Consider the following 19,510-nt stretch of genomic DNA (forward strand, 5'->3'; position numbering starts at 1 on the left):
AGCCTTAGTAGTTTTTTCTAGTTTATACGGGAATTGGGAGAAGAAACAGTCACATAATTTGACATAATGTTCTCCTTCTTAAGTCAGGTTTTCTATCTGCTTTTAAAAAGTTTATCTTTTTACAAAAGCTTACTACATGAGCTTAAAAAGAAAAATGTGGTAGAAAAAATATGGTGCTTAAAAAAATCTAGAATTTGGAATGTAAAAATGAAAGCAAGGACTTGTCCTAATAATAGTAAAAAATATATACGAAGGGGGTTTTTCAGTGTTGTTGCCCAATTCTCCAGATGTTTATTTTATGACAATTGCTCCAGTTCAGATACAAGGAAATCAGAATATCTTAGTGTGTTATCTTTGAGAAGAATATAAACCTCATCTAGCCCAACCTTTATTTTGCAGACAAAGAAAAGGAGGCATCAATCAAGCAAATGATTTACCCAAGGTCATTTAGTGAGTTCAAAACATAAGGAACTTGATATGCATGATAAGGGCACTGAAATAGGATTCTAATCTTTAGATATTTTATTTTTTAAAATAATGGCTACTTTGACTTATTCTTTAACACTCATGAAAGCAGAGGCCTGGTGAACTCATTCTTAATTTTTATCACAATTTTAAACACACTAAAAATTTATGCTTTATAGGTAAGGTGCAGCTAAGAGCAATAAAATGGGTAACATTCAGTTACCCATCATCAAGTGTACAGAGGACCTCCTGAAGTTCATTTCTCACACTATTTTTCTTTTTCTTTTATATATTTTTGAAGGGTTTTTAACTAACACAAATGTAAACATATGAGAATATATATGATAGAGGTATTTTTTCCCAGAAAATGTTTACTTTACTTCTGAATAATTAAAAAGTTATTATTTTGTTGAATTTTGAACTGATCATTTTTAACAAAGACAAATATATTTCTTATCTTTATTTTGTTCTGAAAATTCTAGTTTTTTATGTCATTATAAAAAACAAACTACAGAGTTACATGTGGAGAAGTCTTGAATTGAAATGAAACAGAACAAAGAACTCTGGTATAAACAAAAGGCATAGTGAATCAATAGTGTCATATATAAACAATAATTGTCATCTTATTCTCTCCTGTTTCTTTTCAGAAAGTGGCTGAATATTTATTTATTTATTTAATTGCTACTTATTGAAAGTCAAGTTGCTATCCTCTTACGCAAACATAAAAAAGAAACTTTGGGGCAATTATGAGCTACCAAGTCTATGTATCTAGAAGAGAAAACCTCAGCAGAAGAATCTGGCTACAGATATTGTCCAGGTCAGCAGAGTTTTACACATAAAGATGAGTGATTCTACAATAAGTATCTCAGCATGGTTGGTGATATTTCAGTATTAGGTGAGATGGAATTTATTTTCAGTCCATTCCATCACCATAATAATGTGAATGGTCCTTTCTTCCTTTTTTCTCAATTGAACTGAAGTTAAGCTAATCTGTAATTTGACTTCCTGCAGTGGAAAAAAATTATGAAAATGTGTCCTTTATAACAGCATCTTTGGATATATATTAAGTGTGATTCGTGAAACAGCAGCAGCAGCAGAAGCAGCAGCAGCACTTGGGAACCTGTTAGAAAAGCAAATTCTCAGGAAACACCCCAGACTTTCAGAAAAATAAACTCTGTGGGTGGGTCCCAGAAATCTGTGCTTTACCTAGTCCTCCATGTGGTTCTGCGGCACAGAACCACACTGACAAGGATTAAAGATAACACACGCCACAGTAACTTAGAAGTTTGCCTGTGAAATGTGATTTGAAAACTGACAGTTGTCAAAGTCCATCAGTCTAGCATACCTTTGGCGGATGCTTGCAATTCCATCTTCAAAATTCAGATACCATTGGAAATGCTAGTGGTCTAAACTGCCATTACCTCCCTTATTTAATAGGCAAGTGACGCATAACTTTTGTTTGTTTTTACTCAAGGACCACTCATACATTTTTCTTCTTCACACTAGGCTCTGAAAGATGGTCAATAATCAATTAGTCACTAGATTCAGCTGTTCACTTCAATCTCACACTCCTTTACCTGTCTATACAACCTCAAGTTTGCCTCTGAAAACCTGTCTGATGGTTCTATCTATTGCCTTCTTGTAAATACTTTTTCCTGGGTTCCTTCATTTCCCTGAAAGATCAAGAAATTGTATTGAAATTAAAGAAGTGTCTTAAACTGTGATATGCTTACCCTAGGAAGTACTTAACATAATTTTGAGTAGTATATTAAAAGTCCCAAGTCGTGCATTCTTAAATTTTCTTTGCCATGAATGGAAATAGAATAGTCAGTTGTAATTTAGAGTATAGAACTAGCTGGGGGAGAAGAAAATTCTACCAGATATATGTGGGTAAACAAATTGCCTTTAGTATACTTGAATGATTAGCATATCCTCCCCCCCCTCCACTTAATTCTTTGAATATTTATGTCTTTCTCCCCACTGAGTATAATTCCTAGCATTATGTTGGTGAACTATATTAAGTAAAGTATATTCATCACCATATATTTAACCTCCTTTACCCCCTTGATTCTCTCCCACACCCCTCTTTCCCTCTAGTAACCACCACATTGTTCCCTGTTGGCTTTGTTTTTTCACTTGTAACTTTCTGTTTTATACCCCACATATGAGTAAAATCATATGGTTTTTGTCCTTTTCCATTTAATTTATTTCATTTAGCATGATACACAAGATTAATTCATGTTGTTACAAATGGTGGTACTTAATTTTTATTGATGAGTAGTATTTCATTGTACATATGTAGTACATCTTCTTTATCCAATCATCCATTAAATTCTTTCCACTAGCTAAGACCAGATTTCATAGCATCAGGGTGAACAGAAAATAGATGTTTGGAACAAAAGTCTACTGGTCAAAAGTAGACAAGGCTTAGCAAAAGAAGACATTCTTAGTACCCAGAAGGAAGTGGAAGGCTTCTGGATCTCTGTAATGAGGCAAGACACTAGCAAAGAAAGATGGTAAAGGGGGAAGATAGGTCAGAGAAATCTGACTTATTTTTATATATCCTACCTGTAATAGACTTACAATTCTCAAAGAAGGCATGCCACATATAACCCATGCACACAAATACACACAACTGTTAATAACAAATGATTACAAGCTTATCTTAGAAAAAATGGTATGTTTTTGTTTGTTTTGTTTTTCACTATCTGTCTCTTTCATGAAGGCTGGACGCTCGCTTTAAAACAGCCCGATGATCTCTAGCTTCTATCTACGGCTGGCAGAGCACACAGCCAAAATGCGAATCACTATCCTAAACATGAAGGCAAGAGTGATCACATGTACTTCCCGTTCAGGTGGAAAAGGACAGTTAGGAGTGTCTTTGATCAGAGCACTGAGCAATGGCAGAAGGCAACCATAACAGAGAGAATGAGTGAAATAAGCTATCTAAGCTGCTGAAGTGACTGCATGGTCAGAGAGTTACCATCCCAATGACAGAGCTGTGGAGGCAGATAGGACTAAAGGGCTGTAGTGGATACCTTCCTCACTTACCTAGTGGGTAAATGAAGGTCTTAAAAGAGCCCCTGATAAATCCATTTGCTTCTTTTCTGACTCGGTGCCAGTTTCTACTCCCTCTGCATTGTTAAGACTGAATCTGTTAGAGTTTCAAGTATTTCAGTGGGGGAAAAAAGAAAATAATTAAGTTGTTACTTGATAAACGAAGGGGGAGATTTCAAGTGGCGTCAGGTTGCAGAAAGTCTTCCGTTGGAAGCACAAGAGCTATTTACTTTCGCTGCAAGTTCAATTATATTTGTACACAGAAAGGAGACCTACTCTAGTATGCCTAGGAATAATAACAGGTGCATGAGCTAGTCAAACGTAATTGAAGTAAATTAAGCTGCCTGGAAAATGTTGAATCTCTTACAGCTCAACCCAGATTGAAGCTTGGCATTATCTTCTCAAAGTGAATTGTTTATAATAAGTACCTATTTATTTTCTATTATATAGTATAAGATGATGTTATATATGTCTATTCCCAAATCACTAAAACATGTCTACCTAGTTCTGATAGAATATTTGCCTAAGGTTAATTTAACAAGGAAACGACATTTTATACCTCTTTTATAATATGTACTAGTAAGAGCCCCCTAATTTGAAATGTTTTGGATGTTGTGTGATGCCCTAAGTCTCCAACTATGCTTATCTTGTGCTATTGTAAATCTTAGAATACCAAAGGATGAGATAGTATCTGGACAAGATACCATAAAGAATGACATCTCCTGACCTGTACATTACATGGGGATAGCAGTGGAATTGGGAACTGACTAGAGAAACATATTGTAATATCCCAGAATAATGAGTTTCACCCTCATTATTCTTTTTATTTTTTAAAAAATAATTGTTTTCAAAACAATTTAATAATAATAATTATTAAATACTTTCATATTAATAATGAAACATAATTAAATAATAAGACCTTCTAAGTGTCTGCAAGTCAGATTATTCTTTGTCTTCTGGTAAATTACTCTAAGAACTTAAGGATCCAGGGAAAATGGGGTGATGGATTTTATGGATTATACCAGGTATTTTTACACAAACATGCAATATTTTAGAGATGAAGTCAGGACTACTCATCCATTCAGTGAGCTCCCTCCTGTGCTACTCAGTATCTCTTTCCTGTTACATATTTGTCAATAAGCAGGTCGATGTCTCAAAATACCTTAGCAGTTGGGATAGTGCAAGTTTCCTGGCTATAGGAACCAGCTTGGGCTCCTCTGACATTGCTAAGACTGAATGCATTTTAGCAAACACCTGCACAGAATACAGAAGTGACACTGATTCTTATTAACATTTCACTTCATTTAAAAATATATTTCATACCCAGCCCATGTGGCTCAGTGGTTGAGCATCGATCCCTGAACCAAGAGGTCACAGGTTCGATTCCCTGTCAGGGAAGACACCCAGGTTTTGAGCTCAATCTCCAGTAGGAGGCATGCAGGAGGCAGTGAATGGATGCTTCTATTTCTCCATCCTTCTCCCTTCCTCTCTCTAAAAATTAGTAAAATACATTTTTAAAAAATGTATTTTATATACCTTCATCAACTAGTGAAGTCTTTGTTTTTGTGAAATGCAATATAATTCAGAACATTTTAATCTTTTGTATGCTTGAAGTACACTTTATACTACTAGGAGTCTACTCTTCCCATTCAAGTAGAGAATTTAATTTGTGGAGATATTCCCATGTATTTTTTTTAATATATATATATATTAAAAAATAGTGTATATTTAATATATACACTATCAGCATATATATATGCTTTTTATTGATTTTAGAAAGGAAGGAGAGAGAGATAGAAACATCAATGATGAGAAAGAATCATTAATTGGCTTTCTCCTGCATGGGGATTGAGCCCACAACCTGGTTATGTGCCCTGAACGGAATTGAAGCATGACCTCCTGGTTCATAGGTGGACACTCAACCACTGAGCTATGCCAGCTGAGCTCATATATCTTAATGGGATTACTTTCTACCAAAAAAGAAATTAAACTTAGAGAAAATACTATTTGCTTAATGTATATATATTCATATGCATATACACACACAATGAGGTAGCCCTTGGTTTAGATGAAGCCTAAAACTCTAGATATAATATACTCATAAAAATATATGCCTTACCTCCTGTATTTTTAACTGGACAATAATAAAAAAGGCAGTTGAAAACTAAAAGAAAAAAATCCATTTGTTTTAACTCAAGACCCAAAAAAGCTATACTCTCAGCCGACTTAAGGAAAAAAAATCAGTATAAGCATTTTCAGCCCATTACAAACAGAAACAGCTGCATTACCAACCCCTCAGAGATAGAACTGATAATGAAAATGTTACAGACCTTTAAATGGAGCATCTCTTCCAGACAAGGTTACAGTAGTGAACTTACATTAGGGAAGAAAGCATTCAGTATTTATGATTTGCAATTTTAACTTGTGTTTAAAGTGGTACAGGAGGATTCATGGGGGATTTAATGTGCTAGGAAATCTATTTGGTCAGTACTGTAAGATTTTATGACCTTTCATTAAGACTTGAAAGTTTGACTGTACAGATTCTGCATTGAATGCAAAGCATGCTATTTGGTGCTGCCTGTCCTCTGAACGTCTCTAATGCCACAAACGAAAGAGGCAGTTAGAAAAGCCAAGTATTTTAAAGGTGCTGGCATCAGAGGACATACATACAATATTCATCAAATGACTTTAGAGGACAAACCTTTAAATGAAAAACCCAAAGACTTGCTTATTCTTCTAAAATTTAAACTCTGTAGAAACCAAAAGAAACACATTGAAAATGCCCAGTATGTAGTTTAAAATCAGATATCATTTTCTAGTGAGAAATATTTAAAATTTTAGAAAAATGCTTAAATTCAACCCAATTCATACATGAAGCCAAACCTTATTCGACAACCATTCTCTCATTATGCATCACAAAGTTTATGGGAGTCATCAACATAATTCCAATAACATTTAGGTTCAAATCAATCTCCCTGAATAAGTCAAGTAATCAAGGAGATTTCACATGAGTTTTCTTATTTAATTCTCACAATAATCCTGTGGTTTTTAGTATGAGACCTGTTTTACAAATGGGAAACTGAAGTTCAGAAATGAAGTAATTTGTCCAACATCTCATAGTCTCTATGATGTGGTGTTTTCTTATTACACTATGCTATCTTTTTCAAGCAAATAAGTCCCAAGTTGTATTTCTTGGATTCAAAGACACTACTTTGATATTACTTGTTGGGGGCCAGATGTAAGCTGGCAAGGTCCTTGCACCTGAAGGGGCTAGCAAGGCTGGGACCCTTACCCACACAGTTTTCCCAGACTTGTTTGGATGGCGATTATCAGTAGAATGAGAGCAACATTTGTAGAATGAGAACAGCCTTTCATAGCTTACCAAGAAGTCTGTAACTGTTTACTGAGATATGCTGTACTGAGAACTTGTCCTTCTGCTGTGTCTCTCCCTTAGAGATTAAGAGGAACAAAGAATACATTCCTCTTGACAGACCTCCGATTCAGTGTGTTGTGTATAAATAGGATTGTGTGGCTAATAAACTCGCTTCAGTTCATCGAGAGAACTGGGGTCCTCCCGACCCCGCTTTCCTGTCTTTCTTTCTTTTCTCAATTCCCACCTCCCTGCCTCAGCCCGGCTCAACCCTGCCAGGCTGGCCCTGACAATTACTCAAATATTTTTTCTTGCTTTTTTTTTAGAGAATCTGAGGAAGCTTTGCAAACAAAAATGCCTAAGGTAATCAATTTGCATCCATTGACCTTTAAACAATGAAAGGTGGGGGATGTATTCATATAATTGTCACTGTCCAAGGAGCACCTTTAATATGCCAAAGAAAAAGGCAAGTGCATGTCATAAAAACACACACACACACACACACACACAAAAACCCCAGAAACAATAACAACATAAATTATTCTATAGTGTTAAAATTAGAAAAATTATAATACCTGGGGGCAGAGGGGAGTCAAGAACTGGAAAAGGTTCTGGGATTGACCTAGGGTTTTGTTTTTAGTTCTAGGTGTGTTTTCCACAAGTGTGTTCCCTTTGCGAAAATTCAGTTGTACATGTCAGGCTTTTACAACCTTATCTTTTATCTTGAATTGTAATTGCTTCATGGCTATGAATGTCATCTCCTATATTTGGTAATTGGAATATATTTATTTAGAATCCAAGTAACCAAACATGGCTCCACATCATGACCCTGATTTATGTTTCTGGAATGATGTTGGAAAAGAAGGAACATAAGATGCCAGATACGAATTAAACTATTGTTTCAGCTTCATTAGTAATAAAGTAGGAATAAAGAAATCAGTATAGACCATAAACAAAACTTGAACTTTCTATTCCTTTCCCAGCTCTCCACTCACTTTTCATATAAACAGACCTTGATTCCCACATACAAAAGAAGTGGGTCTGTAGAACCTTTGGGAAAATGATAGGGTCCCCTTTGCCAGCCACAAACCTTATCATCAGGTCTGAAGATAAGATTACAAGAAGGAAGTAACCCTTCCTGGTTGTTTTAAGAGGCAGGTCCTGGATCAGTTGCAACTATGTTTGCCAGGTGGGAGTAAAGAGCTCAGTGTCCATTTACTGGTCAATGTGACAGGCAAGACACACAAACTGAGTCTATTATTTGAGCTAAATTTGTATAATATTTTTATACAAATTTTATTACCAATTGGATAACTCCCCTTTCATTTTAGGGGAAAGGTTGTAAAGGAAAATGAAGAGATTTACTGAGTAAAGTAAACCAGCCAGCCCTCAATCCTATATCACAAAGAGTTAATATGCTAATTTGACCGAACAGCTGAATGACCTTCTGGACTTCCTTCTGGACGACCCTCCAGACCAAGCTGGGGCTGCGAGGGCTGGCCCAGCCCCTTGCACAAACTTTGTGCATCAGGCCTATAGTAGAAATATAAGGAATAAAGTAATAATTGTCACCATCTTCTGAAGATCATATTTGGTTTTTACCTATTGTTAGATTACAATTGAAGCTTTCATATCACTTGATATGGACTTCTACATTCTGTGTTTTATAGCTTGGAAATGAATTCATATGAATAGTTGCATACTTACATATGCTTATTAGTGCTCCTATTATAATGTTAAACACCTATGAAGCTATGGGTAATGACCATCACACAAATAGCTCAATTCTCCTTATTGGAGAATGACTAACCCTCTGGACAACTTTGTTCTTATTTTTGGACAAGGAAGCTCTTAGTATATTTCTTTGCCCCAAAATACACTAAAGTACTTTATCTTATTCAGAAATTGTCTCTAGGCATAAATTAGCATTTAGAAACTATGAAGACCTCCCTCTCTCAACAGAGTACAGAACAAGCCTTTATTGTAACGTAGGATCCTTATTTGAGAGCAAAATAATACATGATCATCAGAGCCTATTGAGAGGAAATTAAGTTATTTTAGAAAAAAAAAAAAAACTCTTTGTGAAATGAGTTTCTAACCTGCCCCTCTAATAAATATTAATATAAAATATTTTAATCTCATCTGTTTATCATGTATATCTATCAGTGTCTTTGTGTGCTAAGAATATGGAGAAAAAGACATTCTACACTTAAAGAACATATAAGCTAGAGGTGGATGCAATATAGAAACACAAGTCATCACACATGCTGACGCTGCTGCAGTAGAGATTTTTAAAAGGAACCAGAGAAGCCTCGCAGGGTCAGCACTTAAAACTCCCTGGTAAATCAAGACTAGATTTAGAAGAGGCAGTTCTATTATAGACAAAGGATGAAGCAGTATTTCCCCCTGAAAATATTAGGAGAAGGTGAGACAAGTGGGGAGAACATTACCGGCAGGGTGAATAACACCAAAACATCATATGCTTATGGCCAATTTCGTTGTACACACATTTATTTACTCAGTGTATATGTATTTAGTGCCCATAGTATGTCAGCTGGAATTTTTTGGTTCTGAGAACACATTTAGAAAGTAAAGACAATGTTTCTGTCCTCGTGATGTTTATTATAACCTAGTAGGAAAGACAGAAAATAAATGTCAACTGTTTAATGTGTAATATTTTAGATAATGGTAAGTGTTATAATAATGAATCAAAATAAGTGATTAGAGTGAGGAAAAAAAATAAAGAGAGAGGTTATTTACAAGTAACTCAGAAGACACCTAAATGAGAAAAGAAAACTCAGACCACAGGTAGGTCCTAGTTTGAAAACTGGGTGGTATGATACCATGTACACACATGCATGCGCACGTGTGTGTGTGTGCGTGTGTATGAATGTGTGTATATGCACATTTTTTATGTTTATGTGGCATGAATAAGAAAATGAAAAGTTTTATTCTTAAACTTGCTAATTTAGAAATGCCAGTATGAGATATGCAGCAGATAGTTCCACTGCATATCAGTCTGTTTTTCAGTGGAAATGCCCCAGCCAGGGATGTAAATTTCTGAATAATCCATGTAGAGATGATATTAAATCCATGGGACTGGAGGAGACCACTAAAAATTGTTGTGCGGTAAAACATGGATTAAGAACAGGGCTGAGGCCCTGACCACTGGCTCAGTGGTTAGAGTGTTGGCCTGCACAAGGAAGGGTCCTGGGTCCAATGCTGGTCAAGGGTACGTGCCTGGGTTGCACTTTGCTCCCCGCCCCTGGTTGGGGCCATGTGGGAGGCAGCCAGTCCATGTGTCTCTCTGGCATGGATGTTTCTCTTTCTCTCTCCTTTCTCCCCCGCTTCCCGGGTTTGGATTAACTAACCAACCAAACAAAAAAGAATAGGACTGAGGTCTGAATACTACAACAGTGTGATGTTGCAGAGTATCCATCCAGCAACAGGCACTGAAGGTGAATAACAAGGTAGGAATATCATTTGAAGATTGTATTGTCCTAAGGGAAATTAAGGAAGGTTTCTCAAGTGAAAGGTGAGATGAACAGAGAAATGGTAAGAGGTTAACTAGTATCAGAAATTGTTAACTGCTGGGTTTATCAAGATGGAACTGACAAATCATAGGGTTCTTAGCATTTTCTGACGGACTTATTTTGCTTAGCATAATATCCTTTCAATATTACATTGATTATTTATTTAATTAATTTGCGATTTTTATATTTTCTTTTTTTTAATGTATTTTATTGATTTTTTACAGAGAAGAAGGGAGAGGGAATAGAGAATTAGAAACATCGATGAGAGAGAAACATTGATCAGCTGCCTCCTGCACACCCCCTACTGGGTCTGTGCCCATAACCAAGGTACATGCCCTTGACTGGAATCAAACCTTGGACCCTTCAGTCCACAGGCTGATGCTCTATCCACTAAGCCAAACCGGTTAAGGCTTTAAATTTTATTTTTTTTAAATTTACTACATTTTCTAAACATTGTGATTGGATGCCCATATGCTATTTAGAGCTACAAGTTATTTAGTTATTTCTTGATTTTTAAACATGTGAAGATTGACTTTTTTAAATTTAAATTCTTTATTGTTTAAAGCATTACATAAGTCTCCTTTTCCCCCATTGACCACTCCCCAGCCACCTCCATCCCCCAGCACAGGCCCTCACCTCCGACCCTACCCCCACCTTCTCACCCCCTCACCCCATGTCCATTGGCTATGCTCAAATGCATGCATAAAAGTCCTTTGGTTGATCTATTACTCCCTCACCCCCTGCCTTCCCACACAGGTTGGACAGTCTGTTTGATGCTTCTATGACTCTGGTTCTATTTTTTGTTCATCTGTTTATGTTGTTCATTATATTCCAAAAATGACTGAGATCATGTGATATTTATCTTTTTCCGACTGGCTTATTTCGTTTAGCATAATGCTCTCCAGGTCCATCCATGCTGTTGCAAATGGTAAGAATTCCTTCTTTTTTCCGAAACCGGTTTGGCTCAGTGGATAGAGCATTGGCCTGTGGACTGAAAGGTCCCAGGTTCGATTCCGGTCAAGGGCATGTACCTGGGTGCGGGCACATCCCCAGTGGGCGATGTGCAGGAGGCAGCTGATCGATGTTTCTCTCTCATCGATGTTTCTGACTATCTCTCTCCCTTCCTCTCTGTAAAAAATCAATAAAATATATTTAAAAAAAAGAATTCCTTCTTTTTTATAGCAGTGTAGTATTCCATTGTGTAGATGTACCACAGTTTTCTAATCCACTCATCTGCTGATGGGCATTTAGGCTATTTCCAAATCTTAGCTATGGTGAATTGTGCTCTTATGAACATAGGGGTGCATATGTCCTTTCTGATTGGTGTTTCTGTTTTCTTGGGTTATATTCCTAGAAGTAGAATTACTGGGTCAAATGGAAGTTCCATTTTTAATTTTTTGAGGAAACGCCATACTGTTTTCCACAGTGGCTGCACCAGTCTGCATTCCCACTAGCAGTGCAAAAGGGTTCCTTTTTCTCCACATCCTCTCCAGCACTTGTCGTTTATTGAATTGTTGATGATAGTCATCTGACAGGTGTGAGATGGTACCTCATTGTTGTTTTGATTTGCATCTCTCAAATGATTAGTGACTTTTGATTTATATTTAAATGTGTTATGATCAGAGAAAGCCAGTTGTATGATTCCATCCTTTGCTATTTGCTAAAACATTCTTCATAGACTAGTACATGGTTATTCTGTAAATGATAACTATATTTATTCTACCTCCAAATTACTTAGTATTTTGGTTTTGTATATCAACTCAATAAGTAGTAGACAAAACTATTAAATTTACATTCAATATTCATTTAGATTTATTTTCCATCTGGGGTCATCTCCCTCTTGCCAAGAGAACCTCCATTTTAATTTTATTTTATGCTAATCTAAAAGTAATGAATTCTCTAAGCTTTGTTTTCCTAAGGTTGCTTTTATTTCATTTTGTTTCCTGATGGATATATTGACAGGATATAGGATTCCAGTGTGGTGGCTATATTGTTACCGCATGTTAAAAATACATCTCCTGTTTATGGCATCTCTTGATTGTATTATTTCCTCTTGGGCTTAATTTAATCTGGTGTTGTTTTGCACAGTAGCATGCTGTGTAGGTTTGGAGCCTAGGAGCAGTAGCCTATGCAGTGTAACGTAGGTTTGTAGTAGGCTATCCTATCCAGGACCGTGTCAGTACATTCTATGTTTGCAAAATGACGAAGTTGCCTAATGAGGAATTTCTGAGAATGTATCTGCATGTTAGCTGGCACATGAGTATATATGGCTTTCTGCATTTTTACTAAGGTATGTTTAGTAAGAGTTCCTCTCTTTTTTTAGAATTCCTAAGAATTCCTAAATGTATAGTTGAATGTATTTGTCATTTATAAAGTCGCAAGTCCTTATCAATGTGAATATTGCTTTCACTTCATCTCGTCTTTCCTTCTGAGACTTCAAATGTACTCTTCTTAATCTTCTGGAAACATGCTTTTTAAAAAAGTAACTTTAGGTTTTTTCATGTTTATGTAAATGGATCATTATAATCAATACTCTGGCCATAAATAGGTGAAAACTTAAGCACACCATTTCCAAAACTATTTCATGGAATTATGATCTATTAACAGGAGATGATATTATGGTTTAAAAATTATTAATAAAGCATTCAGGAAATTATTTGATCAAAACAGTTAGGGAAATGTTAAAATTGATAAAGGGGCTCCTTAACAATAGAATTTATAAAGCTTATAAAATGTTAATCTGTATTCAGATCATACAAGGGGTATAGTATTTCACTTTCCCCAAGTGTTTAATCCTTCTTCCTCCCCTGGGATTTCAATGAATGGGAGCTGTTTGGAAAGATTGGAAACCACTATGCCAGCCTATTACAGTTCTCCATGAGTATCAGAGACCATGATATATGTTTATATGTAGGAGGTTTGAGTGAAGCTTCCTGCTCTTCTCTTCTACATGCACTAAAAGTTAATACTGGGAAGGTGATTCAAGTATCCCACCAGCAGCATTGACCCAGCATTTTAATGTCCAAAGCAGGCACTCTTTATTTTTAAGACATTAACACTGTTGGGGATCTTTTGGAGTAGACTTGTTTGACAAGTGAGGCAGCTCATAGAATGTGTTTTCCTTTGTTCAGACTTGAGATTATTTTCCTTTCTTTTTTATTTATCTCTTTAGTGATTATTTATTGATTCAGAGATATATTTAGAGACATATTTTAAGGAGCTGTGAGAAGAAGGTGGGAGATATGAGATGAAAGGAGAAGAGAGCATGGACCTATCATAAAATGGTAAATAATAAACAAACAAACACACTATATATACATGTATATGTATATATATATATATATATATATATATATATATATATATATACACATATATACATTTAAATATATATGTATATAGGTCTCCTGAAAAAATTAGGGAAACTGAGGTTTTCTGCTCAAGAATAGCACTATTTTTCCATGTCCACATAATCCTTCAATTTATTATTACTCATTTTTAACAATTTTTTAATTTTTCATATATTTATCTGACATATGTTTTAGAACAATGTGCTAAACGCTGTGCTAGATGACTAGTATATAATGGAAAACATTAAGCTTTTAGTTTTCTGAGGGAATATCACATGAAACAAAGAAGTACATCACTGAAAATAACAGGTTGCCTCGAGAAAGAATGGGTTGCATCTAGTTTAGAATCAAGACATAAAGAAGATGCCTAAAAAATTAAATTTGAACTGATATCTGAAAGATAAGTAGTAATATTACAGCTAAATGAGAGTAAAAAATATGACTTTTCCAGCTAGAGAAAATATCAAATGCAAAGACCATATCTAGAAAAATTTGGAAATAGTTGGAAAACAGAAATAATGTTCCCTTATGTAATGATAATCACACAATGTGAAGGATTTAAAAAGTAATCACATTCTCCAGTTAATGGTATGCATTCTGAAGGGCTTAGTATACTACAATTTTCAACTTACTTTAAAACCCATCAAAGAAAAAGATGGGTCAATGAATAGATAAAAGAAAAGATAGAATAGATATGCCACAAAACTATTGCAAATGGCTCACTGAAAAATATAGGTAGTGGTGTATTGGTGCACGCTGCATAATTCATTTGTTCGTTTTCTTTATGTTTGAGAATCGCATGATAGATTTTAAAACTTGTGTTATTAACACATGTGGTTGAAGAAATTTAAGCAAGAATGTATTGGGGTAGAACTCCAAGTTTCACAAGTTTAAATGTCTCATTATTCTATGAATAAAAACATCAAGAATTCAGTTTTATTTAAAAATATAGTTACCTCCATCAGTGCAACTGAAGTACTGGGCATGGAGCTTTTAAGTTTGAATGAACTACATGAATTGGCAATGAATATTCCATCTTCTCAAGGACTTATGAATTAGTCATTTCAGCTACCCATTAGTCCCAGAGCCGGCCAAGAATTGTTCAGTGATTATGTTCAATTGTGACAGAAGAAAATGAGTGAAATTGAAGGAATATGTTCAATCTAGTCCATTTATAACAGAAATAATTCAGACTGTAAAATATTTTAACTTTCTGATCTAAGTGGGTTTACAGGGCAGTAATTGCAATTTTAAATAAATTAAAATGGGAATAGTATTTTTATTATTATTTTATATTTTTATTGATTTTAGAGAGGAAGGGAGAAGGAGAGATAGAAACATCAATGATGAGAGAGAATCATTGATTGGCTTCCTCCTGCACACCCCCCTACCGGGGATTGAGCCCACAACCCAAGCTCATGCCCTTGACTGGAATTGAACCTGGAACCCTTCAGTCTGCAGGTTGAGGCTCTATCCAGTGAGCCAAACCAGCTAGGGGTATTTTTATTATTTTTAACTTAGTCCCTAGGCTAGAAACTTTACCTTCATTTTTATATTTAATTTGCTAATACTTTAATAAGATCAATACAATGGTCTCAACAGTCGAATCTATTATTTGGGTCCTACAGATGGGGATAGAGAAGGTTCTAAGAGTTCCATAATGTTCACCTGTGGAGGTCCTTGATAATCACATTTCCAGGCACCTTGCATGCAGTGTATTCTTTCCTGCATCCTTTTTGTAAGTTGTGGATATTTATGCTTTTTAAAAATAGGATTCCTTAAAACTACAATGAGATACCACCTTACACCAGTTAGAGTGGCCATTATCAACAAGACAAGCAACAAGAAGTGTTGGTGGAAATGTAGACTGGTAGAACCACTATGGAAAGCAGTCTGGCGATTCCTCAAAAAAATTAAAATTTGGCGTTTTTAGTCTAGGAGCTGATGATAAAATTTCCCATGCTTTATTTGATAGGCAAAATGTCTGTATTAGTCTATAGTACCAGACAGAATTGGCAATAAATTATGGAAATAAATGGTAGGAAGACTAAGATACAAGTCTAATAAAAAGTGCTGAAACATCACTGGAATAGTACTGAATTGAGAAACCTGTACATAGGGAAAATACAGTATACAACTGAAAGATACATAATATGGCATCACTTTCAGTGATACTATAGGTTCAAATTACAACACACACTTCTTGCCCTTTGGAAGAAGGTAAATCTAGTCCATTATATTAAAGTTTGCAAAAAAACACACAACAATTATTCAAGCATGTATGAGTCAGCTTGGTGTACCATAATAAAATACTATAGATTGGGTGGCTTAAACAACAGAAATTTATTTTTCCGTAGTTCTGGAGAATGGAAGTCTGAGATCAGGATGTCAGCAGGGTCAATTTCTGGTGAGAGCTCTCTTAGAGAGTTGTGTGTGAGTGTGTGTAGAGGAAGCGGGTGCTCTGACTTCTTCCTTTAAAGGATACAAACCCTATCTGATCAGGATATCACTCTTATATCCTCATTAAGCCTTAATTACCTCCTTGGAAGCCCTATCTTCAAATGCTTCAAATGTAATAACATTGGGGTTTAATTTCAACATATGAATTAGGGTCAGGGGTAGAGGGGTGGCAACACAATTCAGTCCATGGCAAGGTTGATATATAAATGAAAAATTTCTTCTACCAGTACCTTTCCTCTTTGCTTTTCCTCCAAGTAATACTCATTCTCTCATTTAAATATAGATTAGACAAATATTTCAGAAGTGACACCATATTATTAGCTTGTGTGAGGTCTTACATTGCATTCTTTATTTGGCCTTATGCTAGTACAAATACCTTATTCCTTGAAATGCTAAATTATACCTAAAGATTGTTAATGAGTATGTGTGTTGCTCCAATTCAGTAAATAAAATTTTCTTACTGCTTTTATTTATTCTGAGAAACCCAGAAGTTTATCAGAGATAAAAAAATATATATATATTCACCTGTGAGTAATGACTCCAGCATATATTATAATTTGAAATCATTAGAATGCTTATTTTGACTTAGACCATTTATCAAATGAAACAGGATAGTGATTACATGTTTAGATTTTTAAAAGAAAAGTGTAATAGTGGCATTGCAAATTTAAATTTGTTTTTGTGCATTAGTCACTTATGAAGATTGATATACTGTAATAGAACACATCAGCTTATAAACAACTAAAATATAATTGTATATTGCAACTGGAACCATGAGGATTGAAAACATCTTAATAAAAAAGGCTTTACATATTCCCTGTAATAAATAAATGACACAGTGGAATTGATTATTGCTTACTGCCCAAGGGAGAATCTTCAAGACAGAAAAACGCAATATTCTTACAACAAATTTATCAGACCATAATCCAATTGTACTCAATTTTGAGTTGAAGAATGAACCTTCACCAAGTGATGGGTCGATAAATAATACTTTAATTGTCCAGAAGAATTTTAAATAATTAAAATTAATATTGAATAATGTTTCTAAGAAAATGGTATTAAAATGTCTACATAATACTTTATATGAAATCAGAGAATATAGGGTACTGCAATAAAGATGGAGGATAATATAGTTTATATGGGAAAATTTAGAGGAAAAGAAAAGGAGCTCAAAATATCACAGGTAGAAAAAAAAAGCATAGCAAATGCAATTTATACATATGGATTAATTAGAGAATTACTAAAGACAAAGATGAAACAAACATTTAGATTCAAAACAAATAATTTGTGTTCATTTACTAAAGGATCACAGTACAGTTAGCATAACAACAAATAAAAGAATCAGCTTCAAGATTTCTGAAAAAAATGGAACATTCCAAATCCTAAACAATAGGAAAGATAAGAAGAAATATCAGATACATTAACTTCATACCTCTAATTATACATAAGCCTCAACAAAGAAAGGGTAAAACTTCAACATACTGGGGAAGTACTCATTTTCTAAACTATATTATAATCAAAATAAGGACATTTATCATTAAGAAAAAAAAATAAGGATTATTTTTTACATTCATGAAAGTAAAAAGGGCATAGGTCCTGACTGATTCAGTAGCTATTTTCATTCAAATCTATGAATGAAATGATTCATACCTAATTCATTTGTGCTGAGAAAGCATGTGCCTTCTGCAGTTGTCCATGATATCCTTCTCAATCTCTCTCTCTCTCTCTCTCTCTCTCTCTCTCTCTCTCTCTCTCTCTCTCTCTCCACACACACACTTATACAATGAAGCAAATGGGACAAAGAGAGAAAAATCTGTATTTCCTAAATCTAAATAGTTACACACATTCAAATTATCTGGCTATTTTTATGCTATGTCTTTACTTGACTGTCATAAACAATCAATCAAAGGAACAATATACCAGCCCTTGAACCTCATTGTTCCTAAAATGAAATCTGTAGACTTTATAATGGCCTTCAATTAAATAAGCAGGTACAATAGCAATTTAAATTGGCACAATATTCTTCCTTGGATTAGAAATACTATATATTCTCACTCAAGATTGTCCTGTTTTATTTTATTTTTTAATTTAATTTTTATTTTTTGTTAATCCTCATCCAAGATATTTTTTCCTTTGATTTATTTTTATGTATTTATTTATTTTTTTAGAGAGTATGGAAGGGAGAGGGAAAGACAGAGAGAAACATTGATGTGAGAGAGACACAATTGATTGCAACTGACGTACATGCCCTTGACCTGAATCGAACCCACAACCCTTCAGTCCATAGGCCAACACTCTAACCACTGAGCAAAACTGGCCAGGGCTAAGACTTTCCTATTTTAGATCTGCCATTCATATAATAGATGGATAAGATAGATTAACTTATTTTTAATCTGTATAAACTAAATACACAAAAACCGTAGTACCAAGAGCATATATTTTATATAAATTTAATTTCTTATTGAAGATGAGAATATAATTCAAGGTTGAGTTACACATTCTTCATGTTGATTCTTGCATATTTTCTAAATTATTCATATCAGAGAGATGGCATAACATCAAAATAAAACACTGTGATCCAAACTGGGCTCATAAGCAGAGATCTTTCATTTTTCACCTCAAATACATCATTCAATCTGTATATAATGTGAAAAGTGCTCCCTGGATCTGTGCAATACAGCAATGTACTCATGAACTGATTTGATCAGCTTCATTAAGCTTGATGGTACACTTTTGTAGAATAGTGAAGATAATTGAGGTCCTACCTGTACTTTCTTTTTAATCTGTGGTAGATGTTACATGATGCTATAATTTAAATACATTTTTTGAAAGTGAGTCAGAAGCTATCGATGGATAGTTGGTATCTAAATAATAGCCATTCAAGGTTTATAAATGGTCATACTGGCCTTACCATTATTTAAAATTACCATTGTATATTATGAAAAATTTGGCAATTTTAGAAATTATATTGTACAGAATGTGTCAATAAAGCATCCATATATACAGTAATTTTTCTTGCTAGACTGAAATACAGGGTAATATTTTTGAGAACATTTAAATAAAAGGTAAATATCCAAATTTTAGTGAATTTTTATTCACTAAAACCCCTTATTTTAGGGGTTTTCCAGATAAATAACTCATTTGGTGTGAAAATCATGAACAGATACTTGAATATTGGGCACATCTATTGACAATAATAAATGCATCAAAATGTATTCCTCTGACCAGCAGCTGCTGAGTTACTTCAATATCAAAAGTATGAATTGCCCTAATTG

This window comes from Myotis nattereri, assembly GCF_964212035.1.
Source record: "Myotis nattereri genome assembly, chromosome: 3".
In the NCBI taxonomy this organism is placed as follows: Eukaryota; Metazoa; Chordata; class Mammalia; order Chiroptera; family Vespertilionidae; genus Myotis; species Myotis nattereri.